Raw genomic sequence first — 19249 nt, 5'->3', positions numbered from 1 at the left:
GTCGGAATGACAGGCGATATTTCGCGACTTCGTCCCACTGCGGCTCCAGGCGCTTAGGTGACACTATTCCAGTCGCGAAGAAGCGATCTATAGTCGAGCTTGTTTTCGCCGAAACTAGATAATGTTGTCCCCTGAGACGGCTGTCGAAATATCCCCCGCTTCCTAATGAAGTCTGGAAGTACATCTTGTTCTGGTCGTAATAGTCCGACCGTGAGAAATCCGGCGCTATATTCGACTCCCGATGGAGAGGTTTTTTGATGAGTACTCGCTGTTGAGGACTCATGCTACATAGGCAATAATCCTGTGCTAGATCATTGACCATAACGAACTCCGAATAGCACACGAACACATCCTTACAGTTGTAAATATGAGTGCAGTCGATATTAACTTGCGGATTCAGGAGGAAAGCCATCATATCATTCTTGTATATTTGAGCGATGAAAAATGTCAAAAACAAGGCACTGCCACCCGCTATCAACTGACTAGATTTTTTTATGTCAATGCCAGCGTCCACAGCTGTGATGAAACTCAGCCAGAGTTTAGCGAAGATGCTACCGACGTCGCCCATATCCAACCACGACAGGAGTTTCGCGACTGTGAGCGTGCTCACGAGAACCAGGACCCAAACTCCTTTATCAAACGGTTTCAGCAAAGAAGACAGATCCGTGTCGCGCCACTGGATGAATGAGAAACAGCTCAGCTCATCGACTCGAACCATGGAGTATCGATACAGCATACTCAGCTTGAATTGTGTGTTAGCCTGGTCGCTGACAACGAAAAATGCGTTGATGACAGTATCATTGCAATCTATCGGAGCATGCATAATAACTTCGGGGTGATCCCCGTATTTAATCCTTTTATATTTGGGTAAGCCCGTGGAGCACCTCGTTTTTTCGTCGAAGCACTCATCCTCAGACTTGTCATCCCTCCAGAAAACCAGCTGATCGAAACTGCGGACGCAAAAAAATCTTTGGGACCCATCGGCCTTCCAGTAAAGGGTGTTCAGAAACTGGGTGGGCAGCCTTCTTTCCAACGAAATATGTAGAATGCACTTGTGACGGAAGTTCTGGAAAGGTTCGAGCGTGTTTGCAAGATTCCGGGTGATGACAATGACTTTCAAGTTGACAGCCAGAACGTCGAGGAAGAAAGGGACCATGAAGTTCAATTTATCGCCGAAGCCTTCTTCCGGGAATCTCAAGACAAGCATACTCGCGTTCGACCTGAAACCTTCCCTGAGTTGCCGAGTGCCCGTGTCCAAGATGAGTAATCCTGTCGGCTGAATTTTGCGTCGCAAGGCGAACTTCTCAGCTTCCATTACAATGCTCATCGCACTCCACGGTCTTTCTGAAGCGGTCGCGACGAGGAAGTCCACGAGGAAGACGAAAAGTCCCGGGATGCCATTTACGAAGCTTCTCGCCATCTACGAAGAATTACTCATCGTTCCGTGAGTTGACGCCAAAGCCAGGTCAGAGGTCGCTCGCATATCAGAGATTCCAGAAAGCATCCCGCTCCCGGATTATGTGTGTGCGGATTGACGGAGCCGTTTCAGAGACGGGAACATTCCGTCAATTCGGAGAGAACGATGATGAGTTTCGCGGTCCGAGAGGAGAACATGGTGAGCACGGGCTTTTTTCAATATCGACAAAGCTTGGGCACCGTCGCGGGCTTGCTTTCGACTTACGTCAAGTTGTATGCGAAACGGACCGCGTGGTTTTGCTTCATGAATCCGAGCGGACAAGCGTTTGTCAGTGGTGTCGCACCAATGGAAAACGTGAGAACTCCTCGTGGAGAACTACTGTCACGGAATGGTCGACATACGAGCAAAGGATTGCTCCCGATCGATCTTGCTTCCCTCGGGGACAGTACGGAGCTCGCAACGAGAGAACTGACTCCAACCATCCATCGATCTGAGGTGCGGAATGGGTCGTGAAAAAGATGCCCTTGGGATCGACTCGCATTTATTATGCACTGGAATCAGGTAGCCTCGAGATTGAGCTCGGGCCGACATCCTCTCTCCGACTCTCAGATATCCAGGCAGGGTTTGAGGTTCAAGCAGATACATCGAATGAGGCCTTCGCGGCCCATGTGAGAAAAGACAGGTACTAGGTGCTGGACCCATCACAATTCGTACTCGGGGACCACCCGTGCTGGCATAGACCACGCCATGAGTAGTTAAACCTTCATTTCGATAGTCGAGCATCGATGAAGGCCGATGTGCGTCCGCGAGTTTTTTCGAAGCCCGAATCGACAATTGGGATCGACGCAAGGTTATCCGATGCGACCATGTTTCCCCGAATATAAGTCCGAGTCTCATTTTCTCTCCACCCTCAGAAAGAACACCCGGGCTTACTTTCAGAGGGAGGAGGGTTTATTTTAATGAGTGAGACAAAATCTCGGTCAGCGAGGTAGGACTCCAACCATGGTCTTCACTCAATAACCTTAATATCATCCTCCCCTGCTCAATCTTCTTAGAAGTCCAGTGCTTGAAGACGTGTCGTCGCGTTTGAATATCCTTACGTTGCTTCGGTCCGAGTCGCCGATGCTTCATGATGTAGGTGTGAGTTCTCCCGCATGCGATTTCCGATAGAATGATTGACTTCGGAGGGTCCGATTGATCGCAAGGTCGAAACTTTGCGGATACCCGGTCCTTCCTGTGACGTTGATGATTCGATCCACGACGTATATATATAGGTAGGTATCTCGATGAAGCACCTATATATCCCCTCAGTGCTGTCGCTCCCTATGCGGCGCGGAATCGAGAAAATGAACGCTCCAAATCTGCAAAGATTCTGAACTGTGTATCGAGCATATGAGTTTTTACAGCACGAGGGTTCATTCTGACGCCGATTTCGAAATAAATCATTCCTTTGGGGGCCTCATCTTCAAGGAAACACGGTATTACCGGATTCGCTTCAGTCTCCCTCGCATCTTGTCTTTGCTGCCGTTCTCCCTTTCCGGCTTCTCGATTAAGCTTCCCTTCTAGCCTCCCAGTTCCGTGGATGGCAACTGCGCTCTAAGCGACTCCCGGTTCCCGCGCGCGTGCCCTCCGGCCGCTGTGTCTCCAACAACATTGCATCAGGGTTGCGGAAGAACTCCGACTTTTCTACAGTAGCGCCTCCGACCAGTGACGTACAGTGGAGCTGACGACACGTTATCATGATTTTCCCATTCTCTGATACCCAATTGTGATGTGGGGAAGTGGGAACGCTATCGATACCCGAGGCTTTCGTCCCCGGCTCACGTCCCTGTGAATCCGGATCTGAATTATTTCTCGTTTCGGGTATGAGGTCCCGCTCACGTATGTTTTCTCTCTCTCTTTTGTGAGACCCGCTTGGCGAGACAGGGACCTCGCGTGGATCGACCGGTACTGGGAAATGCTGTCCGTGGTACTAGGAGACATTCATTTGGATTATATGCCGAGGCCGGGTCGGTGTAGGGGTGCCATACATCGGCTCGAGGGAGTTTTCGGCTCATGTCGCTGCCACAAATGGCATTTTGTTGCTGCACGGCGCCTCCGATCTCAGTACCCATAGCGAACCGGTACAATCACTGTCTCTCACCCCTCAAGCCCTCTCCGCAGTGCCGATGTGTGGATGGTGTAGTTCAACTACAGTACTTGCCACAGAACAATCAACTAGTCGGGAATCGCGCGGTCTCACACTTTCACGTGGAGAGACTCGTTCATTTGAGAGGACGATGCAGATAGTTTCACCCTCCTTGATAGGTCAAATGACCTGTGTTACGGATGTGAGCGTTCGCTGGCATTCAAGTCGAATAAAAAGTTGACTCTCGATTCGGGATGAAGGATTCGAGAAGTAGATACAGACTCTGGTAAGCGCGCCGACAGCATCCCGTATGGAAGTTATCCGGAGTGAGCCCGCTCAAGTCTCAGAGCTCGTCCCGCCTTGCGTAGGGACATGGAGCGCCACGCCAAGAGCGGTGGCACAATCAAATGGGAGGATTCGCGAAAGACAATGAATGTGCGCTCGAGAGGTCGGCATTGAGATCGAGCACCGGACGCGAACTCTCGTCATTTGGCGGCTACCAATCGGCCGCCTCACCTACGATGTCGAAGCTGGTCGGCGCAGACCTCACCGTGTCTCTCTGCTTTCGCTCTTGTTGCAAGTCATTCTACGGAAATCCATAGGCTACCCCTTCTAATGATCCTCATGAAATCATGGACTCAGATGCCCAGAACGATGCCATCCCTGGAGGAGCTCACGGGGAGAGAATTCCGAGCAGCTTGAGAGCCTCACGAAAAAGCTCGAAGTGATTCGGTGGACTCAACCCACTCCGTCCGATCGATTCTCGCCTCCCTTGGCGCTCCAATGAGCGTGGATTTCGATCTAGGGTCGAAGCATTGGTCTCCCCATTGCTCGACACGCGGGAGTTTCACTCATCCCTTGAAAAATGTATAATTTACGAAAGATGTGTCATGTGTGACATTTCTGAGCATGAGACGGATGCGGATTCGCTCGTCCTGAGCGATGCAAAACTTGCAGAGAGGTCAAGCTGACGATGTCGTGGGGAGCGGAGGTTCCCACCGGGACTCGTAGCAAGAAGCAGCGCAGATCACTATGAAACAACCCGTGAAAATTGGTAGCAATATGCGGAACCTCCGCATATCGAAAGCATCCAGTTCCGTTCCGAAGTCCATGAACTCTGTCGATCGCCTCATGTTTTCCTCGTCGATTTTCCGTAAGAGAGACCCGAAAGTCGAGCTCTGGATGCGTCTGATTTCTTTCCTCGAAGGATTTAGGAATGGGCTCGATATGAAGCCAGCTCTGAAAAACCGATTCACTGTCGAGCTCACCCTTGATGATACCAGCACCAGTTGACCTCGCCGGCCATGAACAGGCCCGGGTTGAGCGTCTCTCTGAAGGTACATCGAGTTCTGGTTTCGACCACGTTGTCTCTTCAATATTTCCTCCACTTTGTACGTTCCTTTATGGAGGGGTTTCCCTATCAACGATCGCTGTGCTTCGTTCATACGGCAGAGACAGGTCCCGAATGTGAGATTTTTCAACAAAACAGTTCTCGAATAGCAAGCTAGGAGATGCCGACAGTCGTAGCCTCTCCCGCAGTCACTGAACTTCTGCGGCGTGACGAAGAAAAATGTTATAAAATTCGTGTAAACTTGAACGACGAAAAAACACAGCACTACTGAACATCCGGCTGCAATCAATTGAGAATATCTCCGAGGCCCCGTTTCGGGTTTTTGCACTGTTAGGAATTCCATCCAAATTCGAACGAGAGTTTGTAAGAAATCCCGTGCTCCGAGCAGGGAAACCATTCTTGCGACGATTACGGTGCTGATAACGATGGTGAGCCAAACTCCCCACGAGAACGGCTTGACGAGAGCCGAGACGTCGGCTTCGCGCTTGGGGATCAGGGAGAAACAAGCTAGGGAAGTAGCTCTAGGGAAGGCTGAAAACTGATAGAGCATGCTTTTCTGGAAAATATAACGAGCCCTCCCGGTGGCGAAAAATCGTGTGGCGAACGTCGTGAGGTTGGCTTTCAGTCTGACATTGAGGTGTACTTTCGGCGATTCACCGATGATTCTTTGGAAAGAGAACGAGTCAACCGACCACACGGTTTTGCTTGACGAGCACGCTGACAACAGGACGTCTTTTTGCCAAAATATAAGGTTATCGAAGCTGTCGACACAAAAGCATTCAGAAGTCCCGCTCACGCTCCAATGTATTGTGTTCACTGTCACGGCTGCCCTTCGCGGGATATCCGCTCCCAGGTGGAGATGCAGCAAAAACTTATGGCGGAAGTTCTGGAAGGGCTCCTCGGCATTCGGAAATTCTGATGTTATCACGACAATCTTCATGTCGACCGCCAAAACATCCAAATACAGAGCTACTTCTAGCGATCTCCCAGACAACTTGGGGGTATCGGTCTGCACCAGTAAGCTGGCGTTCGTTGTGATACTTTCACCCGGGGCGGTCGTGGCTGTCTTCAAGATCAGCAGCTCCGTCAGTCGAACACCGCGCCCTTCAGCATACACCTCCACCACTCTAAAAATGCTCACTGGGTTTAACTCTCCGATGTTCTCACACCTCATAGCATCAGTGGGGAAACTGATTAGGATTGCTGTCGCCACACTGAACAGCATTTGGGGGAAGCAACAGATGCCCTTGAACATCTGCGGAGAACGCTCCTCGGAGCCGCGTACTTCGTCAAGCTTGCCAAGGCCGAAGATGACCTGTCGGCGATTATGCTTCATGGTGGCTCGAAGTTCCTCTTTAGACGTCAGCCCGCGAAGGGTAGGGGGGGGGGCGGCACGAATTACGTGAAATATTGTAGCTTCTCTGAAGCTCCGCGAAAGCTTTCGACCGCTCGTAACAAGAATTTTCGTCTCGCTTAATCGATTCCGAGAGCTTGTGGAGTCTGGAGAACACCAATTTCGACTTCCAGTCACTTCATCTGACAGGTCTCGGCGCATGCCGGTTGAAACTTGGAACGATTCACGCATTTTTGATCGTCACCTTTCGTGCGATCGAAGGGTCGCATGGCAGTTGTCGACGGCGCAGCAGAAGGGACTCTCTCTGCTCGGCTTCGGAAGGAACAAAGAAGTATAATTCCGCTCACAAAAGCTTCGACTTATGAGCTCAGTCGGGGCGTCATCCAGGGCATGGATGGGCATGGATGATCTCTCTAGAGCATTTGATAAAGTCTCCAAATTATTGAGCGACCAATCGGTGACGGGTCAAGGAGAAGGGTGATAAGTGATAACCCTCTACAATGCTGCTAGCGGGATAGAGGAAGCGAATGGCACTTGATGATGACCGGAGCATCCCGACAAAAGCGTCTCTCGTCTTCGTCGTCCAGGAACTATGCGTGCGCATCCTGACGATGACTCCGATCCTCGTAGGTACTTCGAGAATGCAGGCATCGATGTGGAGGCGCATCAAAGGGTTCGGCAAACTTCCCTCTGTGCAAATCGTGACTTCTCCGGAGTTGAACGAAAAGACAATCACAAACGCCTTCCATATCCCATACCACGTTTCTTCGAATGGTCGAGGACTCACAAAAGGGATTTCTGAGGGATGATTGATGGAGGAATCCAATTCCTCCACTAAATGCTTTGCGTACTTCATCGCTTGTTCCTCGCTCGCCTCTATCGTACCCTTGAGTCGAACGTGTCATCATTGCCAGACTGCCCTGGAGACTGTTCCCGTGGAAGATAGGTCCAGGATAGTTGGCGCGCAGGCTCATACACGGGGCTTCGCGGGTCGGAGTAATCAATCAACCTTTCGATACTGATAAGTTATCCCAATGCCCGGGAAATTGGGCCGACTGTTGCTCCGAAGAGTCGTTGGACTCCGAAGCGAGATCTCTCCGAGTCCGCCCGTGGGAGGACTTCACTTTCGTTTTCAACGTGTTTCCCGAACGAAAGCTCGAGGTCGAGAATCAGGTTCCGGCGTACAGAAACTTCTGTTTGCCATCAAACAGCGCTCCGTGATGTCTTCCATCACGATTTGGACGGGCATTCCTCAACTCGCGGCTATATCGGAAAGTATTGCTTCGTCGCTCCAAGTGGACGTTGCGGGCCGACTGACCCCGAACAAGATCGTACTGAAGGTGTCCTTTCGAGCGACACGAAACGGGGCTATCACCATCACGGTCGCAGCCGACACGCGCCAAGAGCACACCTCAGCTATATCCGGGTCCTAGATGATTGGGACAATTTGACTTATGGAAAGTACGGGAATAAATATTCTCTGCTTATAAAAATCCGCTCAATCGATATAATTGATGGGGACAGTCTGTGTTGAACGTTTCCTCCGAGCACGATCTCGGGCAACGGGCTCACTGCGATCTTAGCCACAGCAGCCTGAGTTTCAGAGGACTATCTCTCCTTTTCGACAGAAAATCCGGCGTCATCTTGTCGCTTTCCAAGTGGATGGTGAGAGCATCTCGGCTCTGACAGGGCACCTGGCGACATTTTCGATCGAAAACACCCGATTACGGCTCATTGCGAGGAGACTGGCCTCCGAACTCGCGCCTTCATCCCAGGTTCGGCGACCAGCGTCTGACACCAGTAGGATAATCAGAAGAACTTATGCTGGTCGAGCGATGCGTTGAGTTCTCTCTCCGTCAAAATGGGCCACATCTCCCGACGAGACCTCGGTACAGCGCCAGCGGTATGAAAGAAGCCCACTTCATGGAAATCATCCACTGATCACCCCCGCACATCGAGAATTCGAGAATTATGATCAGGCCAACAGTCCAGCGGGTCCCATTTCGGGGAAACGCGTGTCTGGTGAAGGCTGTAGCTCGTCTGGTGAAGACTCGACCCCTGAATGTCACAGATCTGGGGCCAATAATTCTCATCTCACATCGTCGCTTTCACGTTTCCAGACCCTTGGGAGTCACCCGTCGCTTGGAGTACCAGTTCTCAGTGGTTTCGTTCGCCCCCAAATGTAGACATCTCCCATTTTCCTTCGTTCCTAGGTGAGAACTACGAGGCCATTGTCGACCATCGGTAGATTTCGATAAGGAACCGCCGCACATCCCGTCTCTCTCCCGCTCCGTTTGGCTAGAGGGGAGCTGTGGCCACAGTACCAGGGCGCCGACCGATGCGTCAGCTGTAAGGATGCACTCATCGTTGCGAGCGGGCATCGGAGGCTTGGGCAAGTCTTTCAAGTGCGGCTTACTCGTAATGGTTCTGTTGGCCAATGCTATATCGCTCGCTAATAGGCTTATTCTAATCTGACATTTGGATCGGAGATAAATTGTCATTGTTAGCATTGACGGAGATCTTCTCTCTATGTCTGTTATCGAGACCATTTTGCTCGCTTGGAGCTCTATTCTATTTGCGCAAGGGTCGGCGTGAGAGCCACTCCAAGTAGCGAAGTAATCCTCATTCTCCACCACCGCCGCCCCAAGATACCTCGAATCTCTGTCGGAGAAAAAGTTAGCCTCACTGTTCCGTGAGTGCAAAGTGGTCGTCTTCCGCAGCCACTGTTATGGCTCCGTAATCTACTTGAAGGGTGGAACGGAGAGCCTTTCGGGATTAAACGGCTCACCTAATGGAAGGGAGCCTCGCTTGTTCTCCGGACGATGTTCTTTCTCTTCTGTCCAGGCTACTGCTGACCCTCAATCCAACCATCAGCTCAGCGCTGTGAAAATCGCTGAGCTCAGTCGAAACCCGACAAGCTCTGATGGCTAATTCAATGTCGGATCGGGTGCGAGAAAGTAACGACTGACAAGAGAGCAAAGCTCTCAAGTGTTCGACCGCTGGCCCGAGGTTTTCCTTCGGAGTTCTCGCCTCGCTAAACCGACTTCGTACCCGAGTAGTTCCGGAATCAGCAATAATTTTTCGTCTGTGCATTCGCGTTGCAGTCTGGTCTACACTTCTGTGACGTTCGATACTCTCGACTCTTGCCGACCTACCAACTCCTAGTTAAACAGCCGCAGGTGCGAGAGAGCTCCTTTTACAAAGAAGAATAATTGTACATAGTCTTATATCTGTCTTCCCAAACAGAGACTGATAGGACAGGTTTTGCAGAGACGCCGGCTTATCGCTTCGAATTCGATTCCGCCGTTTTTAGAATTGTCCTCGCCCCAAGGTCATGCTCATTGTTCAGATGCGAGGTACATTTGCGACGAATCGAGGTCAGACGATAAGCGCAACGTGTCAATCGATGTCAGACCGAGATGCTAGGACCTGTGGCTCTCGTTCAGATAGGAACGATTGGGAAAAACGTAACTGTCCGCTGCCCGGAAGACTTCCCAGCGGAGACGTCCGCACTGCCGACATCAAATGTCTCAGCTGTAGAGCTCGGCCTCTGTAAGAATATTCGGAGACACAGGAAGCATTCTCACCCACACGGATTGATGCGAGGACCTGTCTATTCCACCCGGCATCGGAGTTGAATATCTCCCGGAAGCCGTGTCGCCAATGATCGCTTCCCTTTCACTCAGTCACCCAGGTGTTCGCGTCGGATTCGTCGTCTCAGCGAGTGGAAGGTAAGCTCCGCAGACTCGGGTTCGGACGCGCTGAGCGCAGACTTAGGCACGAGCTCAGAACCCCGATCGGAGCAAAGGGTAATCGACAGCCGTGTCCCTTCTCTGTTTCAACACAGAATGACTCTTTACCGGAGCATTAGAATCCGGGGGACTGACGAAGACATGGGCGACACTCGGAATGTTGCCGAACTAGACCTCTTCGAAGGTTCCCAAGTCTTTTGAGGGGCCGCCAGTAGCTCAAAGGATTGAGGGTTCCGTGACTTATCAACTTGCATCTCGTTACAGCTCATTAGGTGCGCAGCAGACCCTCGATCGACAGCATGCTCATGATGGGTGCGTGTTGGAAATTCGCGGGTCTTCAGCGTCTACAAAGACCCGGAACGAGCGAATGCTCCCTATATCCGACAAATCGGAATTAGGTTTGCGGAAATCGCGGCAAATTCGAATTTGATGCGAAAAATATCGATATTCAATCCTGGAGAGCGGATCGTTTTCGCAAATGAGCTTAATGGCACAGGTTTCTCTCAGCTCCTGATTGCACGAGTCTTCAAGTAAAGCGATCAGGCGGAGACGAAGGAATGATCGCATCAGCGCTGTTCGGAACCAAATTGCGCTTTTAGTTGCGAATCAGTGGCAACAGCTAGCTGATGTATGATTCTCGGCTCCGACACGAAGTCGGTGCTGGCCATGGGATCGCACTCGACGCATTATCCGTAAACCGCGGGAAAATCAGGAAAATCGCATTCAGAGTCAACATCCGACGGATCTCCTGAGACGCTCCACAAGATAGTCGATCAAGACGGCTCGTGATCTGCAATCAGTATTGATATCGGGCCTAAGTCGAGGTGACTTTCGATCCGACTTGGCGTTCGAGATCTACTTGATTCACTGTTTAATTATATCACCGATACTTATGTAGGCGTTCTCCCTGGGCGGAACTCAGTTTTCGATCCAGTCTGCGAACTGACTGCGCCTCGTCAACAGATTTTGCTCTGGAATTCCGCCTCGTGATCAGATCGGTGTCCGCCTGCGACGGCTGTCACGGGTCCACATCCCAGAGCCGAAATTTCTATTTGGCCTCTCAATCGGCTTCTTTGTCCCGTTGCGTTTTCCGCGGCGGTGGACGCCGAACTCAGAAGGTCAGAGCCTACGAGAAACATCATGCTTTATCACTCTGTAGGCGAATGGCTCCAGTCTATGAGATTGGTGACAGCTTGTGATTTAATCATGGGTGCTTGGTCGGACATTTCGGACGTTAGCCTCTCGAGCTAATGGAATAATAGACGACGAACTTCATCGGCTGGAAGGAGGCTGCGTTCCGACCGCATTTTCGCGATTGAGAGATGCTTTCTCCTCTCCTCAAAGGTTGTGACCTCATGGCCGAGTCCAGCGTTCGTACCTGTGCGTAGACCTCTTTGATTTCTATTCCGCAGAGCTGATGCATTCTTCCTGGAGCGAGCCTCTGGGAGTCTCTGCGATGCTGAACCTCTCAAAACTCCGAGTTCTGAGGTCTCATCAAGAGCAACACTCTGCTCGAGCGCTCGCGGAGCATTCATTCAGTATATCTTTATTGTTGTGGGGAATGCACGCGAAGAGAGGAGTCCTCGCGTCGGAGCCAGGGAATCGGAGCGAAGAAAAGAGCCCGCGGAGAGACTGCGGAACGACGCGAAACAGCGGTGCGCCTCGCAGGGAGAGACACATCGGAAAACAGGGAGCGGAGTCGAGAGACGTGTTCGTTGCTACGGACGAATAAAAAGCAGCAGAATGTCTCTTTCGGCTGCTTGGCATGCCGTCTGGACGAACGGCCCTCATCTCCGTAATCGTCGACTGTGACACCCACCCCAACTGTTTGTGGCTGCCGTCTGCCTGTTTGTCCTACCGCCCGCCTCCTCGCTCGCTCGCCCGCGCGCCAGTCCGTCTGCCTGTCTGTCCGTCTTCAAGAAGAACAGCTGCCGCAGTTGCGGGCCCAAATGTCATCTCGTTTCCTCGCACCCCGCTTGGCCGGATAAAGAAACTGCAACAACGAGCAAAATCTCGCCTCGCTTTTTCTCCAAAGCAGTAAGCCACCCTCGCACTTGAACACATGGTATTGAATTGAAGTGCTCGCCGATAGGATCCATTGTGGGGGTGAACATAAGCTCCCCGCATGTTTCCGCGAATCTTTGAACTTGAGATACGAGCATTCTGCGTACGAGAATCGCGGCGCCATAGAGATTGCATGCAGCGTCAGATTCTTTTTTGTCAGCCCTGGAGATAGATGCGGAGCATCGAGCGACCGAAAAATCCGACCGAAGTTCAAGTCGGCTCCAACTCTCATGATGTCGGAAAGGAACCTGAGTCTTCATTTCGGGAAATCACGACGGAACTTGAATCATTGGGGGCGTCGATTGATCGAATGAGCGAATACTTTTTCCCATCCCCAAACGATTCATGGATGCATCCGTTCATCCATTCATTCATTAATTCATTCAGTTTCCGGAATTTCCGGAATACACCGAATATCAGCCTCCCTGCCCCCTCCCTGGAGGAAAAAATCATTTTACATTGCGTCCCGCCTGAAAGCTGTTCTTGTAACGGAAAACAATCTCCGGGAACGAATGCTTCGGAATACACGATCGTTGCGAGCCACCAAAATCTTCTCGGAGCCTCAACAACCCAATCAAAACCAGAATATTGTTGAGCTCGAAAGCAAACACTGCGCCCGCCCGAGTCTGCAAAAGTTTCCTCCTTTTTCCAGTTGTCGCAGCAGCTCGGGCACTGGGGAGATTCTTAGGGAACAATATCGATCAACGGACGACAGCTACCGCGAGGTCTGTTTGGATGGAATCGGTTCCGCAGCTCTCCGACGCTTTAGAGACGCCTTATGTTGCCGCAAAGTCAGTGTTCCCCGCAGAGGATCCAGTCGAAGAATCGCGGCTCGTCTAACAAGCAGTCGCCCACGGAATACGTTGTCATTCCTCTCTTACCAATCCCGGGCTGGTCGACTGGCTGTTCCTCTGAAGAACCGTCAGTCTGCGTACGCGCCGTGAAACCTACCGGAGAGAGCCCTCATGGAATACATGTCGATGATTTCGTATGCCGATCCGAATAAGTCTCAATAATTCCGTTGTATTCCGGCATTGAGGACGCTCTTTGTCGACTTTCCGACTCCGCTCAATGATAGGACTTCAACAAGTTCATCCTCCAAAATTCCGTGAGCGGCTCTCGAAGGACAGCGGCATTGACATTTTCCAGCTCTCCGGGCCTGAAATATTACTCAAGACATGCTTCACTCGAAACGAGAGGGCTGCTGTGAGCTCCTTATTATTTCGCAGAACTTTGTCCGGAAATGGAGCGAGATGTCCTAGAATTTTATTGGAGTGAGCGATTGCTGAGGCTGGAATTTGAAGGCTAGACGAGGGCTGCTGGCAAAGACTGAGCCTCCATCCGATGCGGGGCTCATCTATTGTCTAGGGAAAGTATGGACAAGGTAGAGCTTGGGGGAAGATGCAAGGATTCGTAAAGATGGGTCCTTCCTCGGAACATTTGCTAGACATCCATTCCAACCACGAGAGTAGAAAATTATACTCTGGGGCGCCTTTCCATGAGAGATCCCGTTTCCCTCATTCGGAGTTTTCTCTCATGGAACGGTTGATCATGGAATCAGAGAGGTCCGTCCGAACATTATCTGCGGCTTAGGAGGGGTGCCGAGGGGCGCTTCTCGGGAGCCTCTGAAAGCAAGGTGGGATTTTTCTCGAGACCGATCAACGGCTTATCTGATCGTGGGGCCAGGAACGACGCGACGATTGTTTTCAGGTGTGCCGAGAAACTCTGCCTCGTCTATTTAGCGGTCGTCATTGGGGTGAGACATTCCGATTTATTCCGACATCGGTATTAGAGTTTGGTAATGAGCGGTAGTAATCCCACAAGAGCTTCCGAAGGAGCTTATGGCGAGCGGCGGGACTCGTCTTCATTGTATCCTCGACACTCATAACTTCGATATTGCGTTTGAAACAGCACTCTTCGGGTGCACGGCTGTGCCGGGATTTCTCGGCCTTTCGGGAATGGTCACCTCGGAATCTAACCCTTCCGAAATCCATCTGCTATTTTCGCATGGTTCTCTCCTCTCGGTCCACATATACAACATAGTATTCGAATTTAACAAGGAGAAGGATGACTGATTTTAGTTTTCAACGAGCTCGGGCAATCGGAGGTCCCTGCTTTATTCACGGGATCCGCATCTCGGATCGAATTGACTAGCGATGTAAGGTGCTCATCTACTTGGGTCTCGAGAGCTCTCGCAAAATATATTCGGCCACCAGGGTCATTGGAGCATTCTGCCAATCCAGCATTGTTGATTTCGGGGTCAGGATCTGATCTCCGTGAAGCCTATCCACCAGAGTCACACAGACGATGGCCGCTCGTATTTTCAAATGATGACAGAATGCACTGAACATCGCAGCTTCCATCTCGATGTTCACAATTCCAAGCTGTTTCAAAGTTTCCAGGAATGCAAATTTATCCCTTTCCGAGTATTCACATATCGCGCCGTCGAGACGTCCTTGAGCTTCGTAGAAGTCGCTTGAGCCCATTGTCTTTCCCGTGACGACTTTGATATCGGGCACGGAAGAACTGAACTCCACAATATCCCTCGCGAGCTCTTCGTCGAGTACACAGGGACGTTCTACAATTTTTCCCAGAACTCTGAAATCGTAGTTTTCTTCGAGGAGATCATTCACGGCTCCACTGCTCACGACCACAGATCCGGGAGGGACACCTATGCCGCCCGACGTCCCCAAGCGGAAAAAGGTAACGTCTTCACACTCCGCGAATTGTAACAGCTTGACAATTTCGTGTAGTGCAACTATGAAGGACGGAGAGCCGATCCCATGACTGACCGAGAGCACCGGGCCCACTTTGAACATTGAGTATCGGTGGCCTTTCGCTGTGAGGTCCACTAATGGCTCGTTGATTCCGAGCTTCCTCTGCAGGAGTCTTGCGAAACTTTCCATCCGGTGACTTGTTCCTCCCGCACAAACAAACTTCACATCTCCAAATTGTTCGCGGAGTTTGTCCCGATTCTCGAAGATCTCCAGGTGATAGAGACAGTCGCTCTCATCGCCGAGATTTGCATTCCGAGTCAGCGGCATGGCGACGACCAGGTGAAGAGTGTTCCACCGGATCTTTAACAGAACCGACACAGTCGTATCTAGACCGCTCGCCGTCACCGCTTTCCCCCTGAATCTTTGCCTACGAAGCACCCGTACGCCGACTCGTCTTCCAACTTTCAAGGATTCGAGCGTAATAATTGTTCAAGGCTCCGCAGTTGCGGACAAAGTTCTGGGATTACCCGCGTCTCGAGAGACGTCTTAAGCGAAGTGTGTCCCAGATAAACGAATGGGTGAGTGTCCACGCGCGGTCCAATCATCTCCGCTCGCGAAGCCTAGAGGACTCCAGAGAGAGCCAGTAGAATTCACGACCTGCCTCTCTTCGGAAACTACCGCGATCCCTTTTGTGTAGAAGCGGAGTTCTTGGCACATCAAAGGATGACTACTTCCCAGACCAGTCCTCTCTCGACTCGCCTTAAGAAAACTTCTGCGCTGGTGCCGGCACTAGGCGACCCCTTTCTTTTTATGGGTCGCCGATACCCCCCATCTGTGAAGAGTGCTCAGGTATTGACATCCCCTCCTCCCGTCCCTCTCTCCGAATATTCGACCGCCCCTCCTCTCGCAAGCATCATAGTCGAATATACCTATCGTCGAAGCAACTCGCAGAAAATGGTGACTTCTAGACGAAATGATATTTGGATCCCTCCAATACCAAATACCCATCGCGCTCAGAGTCGACCCGTCGTCCTCGAATGACATTTCGGAATACCTCTCGAACAAGGCGTGTTCCCCGTGTTATGATTCAGCGTACAAATCATTGATACCTGAAGCACTACTGAGCACGAACTTTGTGCCCCCGAAAGTTACTTCCACTTCCGTGTCCGCAATCTGCGCTTTCTCCGCTGCTGTTCCCGATTTCTCGCTCACTGACAATGAGCGAAAACAGACCAGGTTCCCTGGGGCTTCGGCTGGTCTGGTTCACATCAAGACAACTACACGCTAATGGCCCGAGAATCAGGAGGAGCCTCGGTGAAATCCTGTCAACAGTATTGTCATGTCCGCTCCATGAGTTCGGAAATCATTTGGAGCAGCCTCGTCGCTCCCGGACTGGGTTAGAATCCGTTGGACTCTATCCTTCCAAAATTTCCCCACGATGATGCAATATTTTCCTAAGAAAAAGTCAAGCAGGGTATCCGGTGTGGCAGTCGGGAGTTTCGAAAAATTATGCTTCGGTGCTGGAACGAGATCGTCGACTCAGGCGTCTCACAGAGACAGAATCCGGAATGAATGGCCTGCACAGAGAGCGCTAATCTATTTAAGCCTCCGGAGGAGCGTAGAGTAAAACTAGCCATCAGCGGGCATTCAGTTTTTGGTCGTTGCGCCTCCATCGGCATTGTGGGCGTGTCCCGTCCCGGGTCGTCTTTTGCAGGATGGACCTACGGGCGATGCGAGCATTGCGCGGTACGCTTTGAGATATTGCGGGCTAATATGAGAGTCTCGCCAAGCGTCGCCGCTGGAGCTTTTTCCCAAGCATCACTTAGATACAGATAGACGCCCCCTTTGGGACCTCGGATCAGCATCTGTTAGCTGCATTCATGGCTCGAATGGTGGACTTCAAATTCTTCGCCAGCAGGACCTTTCCTCAAATATTCGACATCCACGGGTGTTTCGCTGACGAGAAAATAACCCGGAATGTGAGAGCAACGGCGCATCGCGCGCGTCAGGGTACCCTTCAGCTGAGAGGGCATCGGAATGCAACTGAGCGCCGAACGAAAGGATCTCTGTGAGAGCCTAAGAATCAACTTCCCAGGCGGTGATTTAGACTTCGATGGGAAGCTCATCTATCGGGAGCTTCGGATTCGAATGAATTGTGGGCGATTCGCTTTGATGGGCTAGAACCATCTCTCATCGAGCTGCCGTCATCCTCGCTAATTAATCGCTCGCGTTATGCAAGCGTTCTCGGTCGCACCGAGCAGCTTCGACTCGGAGCTCGGGCAGGACAGCGGAACTGACCTGCGAGGAGTCAATAAGGTAAATAGAAAGTTGAACATTCCGGAGAGTTCAAAGCGAAATATTCTTCCGTTAGACGTAAGTGACGTTCTAGCTCAATTCTCGAGAGTTGAAGTGTAGTTAGTCGAATGTACAGCCGACCCGCGACTGCTGTCTTGCGTGTCGCATACAGTAGAGCCACCTTATGGCGGTTCCGTGTATGACGGTCGCTCACTCATAATAGATGACGAACCCGATATGAACTTCCCTTAGTTCAGGGGGTCACAAGCACCCTTAATGCCTGCCTGAATATGCAATACAGGAACTGAGGGATCGACAATCCCTCCGAAGACCATCGAAGAGGAAGCAAGTGGGTCGATGACCTTCTGTGGGAAGGAAGGCTGATGATTATGATAGAATGGATGGGAACTCAAATGAGAGGCCCCTCCAAAAGGAAAACATGTAAGAGACAGATTCCTCGGTCCCGGCTCTGTCTCTTTTTTTGCTGATCAAATCCATAGCAATTCATGACGAACGTATCCTTCTCAGTCGGACAGTCGTAGACGGCGGCCTCTGGAGAGTTGCAGCGTTCCTCTCACACATGCGCGTCGTAGGAGAGGCCGCAGCGATGTAGGCTGTCGATCCTCACGTACCGCTCAATCTCAGAGCCCACGGTCGGATACAACGCACTTTGAATATGAGGGACCGTTTTCGCTAGCGATTCTTTGAAAAACTCCGGCTACAGTACGGATCCGAAACCATTAATTCCATCCACTTGAAACACTTCTTCGGTCTCAGCCACATGCTCCCAAGAGATGGATTCCGCAATAATTTGCTATCGTGCTCTTCCAGGTCGATATCTGAATTGGATCCGGATAGATTGTTTCCGAGCCGCAAGAAATGCTTCATATAGGCGACTAACGACTCGGCTTCGTGCCTGGACTCGAATGTCGGTCATAAGGTCTCGACAAGCTCTTCGATCATATTTTCGCAGCATCCTGATGGAATTCTCTTCTACTAGCCCGAGGGAGGCGAGGTGCGAGGACGAGTTTGAGCTGACGATTGCAGCTCGCGACGATCCCCTCCAGTGCTGTCACCGGATCCTGGCCCGTTGAGACTCGTACGTCTGTCGAATTTCTGGTCATGCTCAGGATTTCAGATTTCCGACATGCCCGCGTCGTCGGCTTTCTGAATGCTCTGGTCTCCGATACGCGCGATCGAGCGACGAAGATCCCCAAACCATCTCCTCCAGGTCCCGGGACAGTTCTCTGGAGACCTAGCTTCTTCAATCGTGCTTCATTCCATCAATTCCCCATCCCATGAGGTCGAACAAGTGTACAGTGCGCTTCCCATGCCACCTATGCCTCGAAACCCAGATAACCTACATAGATAACATAACCGGTAGCTCGCGATGATCCGGATCGAGGATCATTACTTCGACATGGCTCTTGGTCAGCGTCTGGTGCCTACTCTCAGAGTTGATGTGCTGAGGAACTGTCTCTGGCATCGATATGTAGGGGTAATGCGACCAGTGGTCGACAAAGGATTTTGCAGGGGGAAGCGATCTTATGATAAGCTCAAACTTCCTCGATAGGGTGATCCTACTTCCGCTAAATGAGCTGCTTGGTTGGGCCTATGGCGGACGGATTCGGAACACTTTGGGCGAAAATACTGAATTCCATGCAATTGTAAACCTCAAGGGTGAGAGAAGAGAGGATTCCTTCGCGATGGCGTCTGAATTGGAATTTGAAGGATACGGAAAGGATCGGAAGAAATTGCTCTCCATGTAAGGGAATCAGAACGTACATGAACTATAATGATGAGCAACCTCAAATTATCTCAAAAAGAGCAGGATTCGTATCATGAGGGAAGATTTATGGAATTTCGGTAGAAGATCTTTATCAGGCTGCGAATCATCCCCTATGTTCAGCGGGCGATCTTCAGATGAAGAGCTCAGAGAGGATCATCCTATCATTGCTCGGGGAGTCGCCGTCGATGTGCTCTCAAATGTCAAGCAGCCTGCGGACGCGCGGTCCTTGTCCACTATTCACTTCAGAATTCAATGCAGGAATCATGAGCGATACAAGCTCTTTGGCTCTGAAGAAATACTAGATCTACACAGGAAACCGGAGAGGGTTCCCGGCTTGGAAACGCTTTTTTGCTATATTTCGACCGCAGATTACAGGACAGAT

General features: G+C 51.2%; 1 pseudogene; it reads right to left on the bottom strand.

Annotated features, from left to right (window-relative positions):
* Positions 1-14141: 14141 nt before the first annotated feature.
* Positions 14142-15125, bottom strand: LOC100901626 (uridine phosphorylase 1 pseudogene; annotated as a pseudogene).
* Between the last annotated feature and the right edge of the window lie 4124 nt (positions 15126-19249).

The sequence above is a fragment of the Galendromus occidentalis genome, unplaced genomic scaffold (assembly GCF_000255335.2).
Source record: "Galendromus occidentalis unplaced genomic scaffold, Mocc_1.1 scf7180000077011, whole genome shotgun sequence".
In the NCBI taxonomy this organism is placed as follows: domain Eukaryota; kingdom Metazoa; phylum Arthropoda; class Arachnida; order Mesostigmata; family Phytoseiidae; genus Galendromus; species Galendromus occidentalis.
This window is presented reverse-complemented; position numbering and strand designations above follow the sequence as displayed.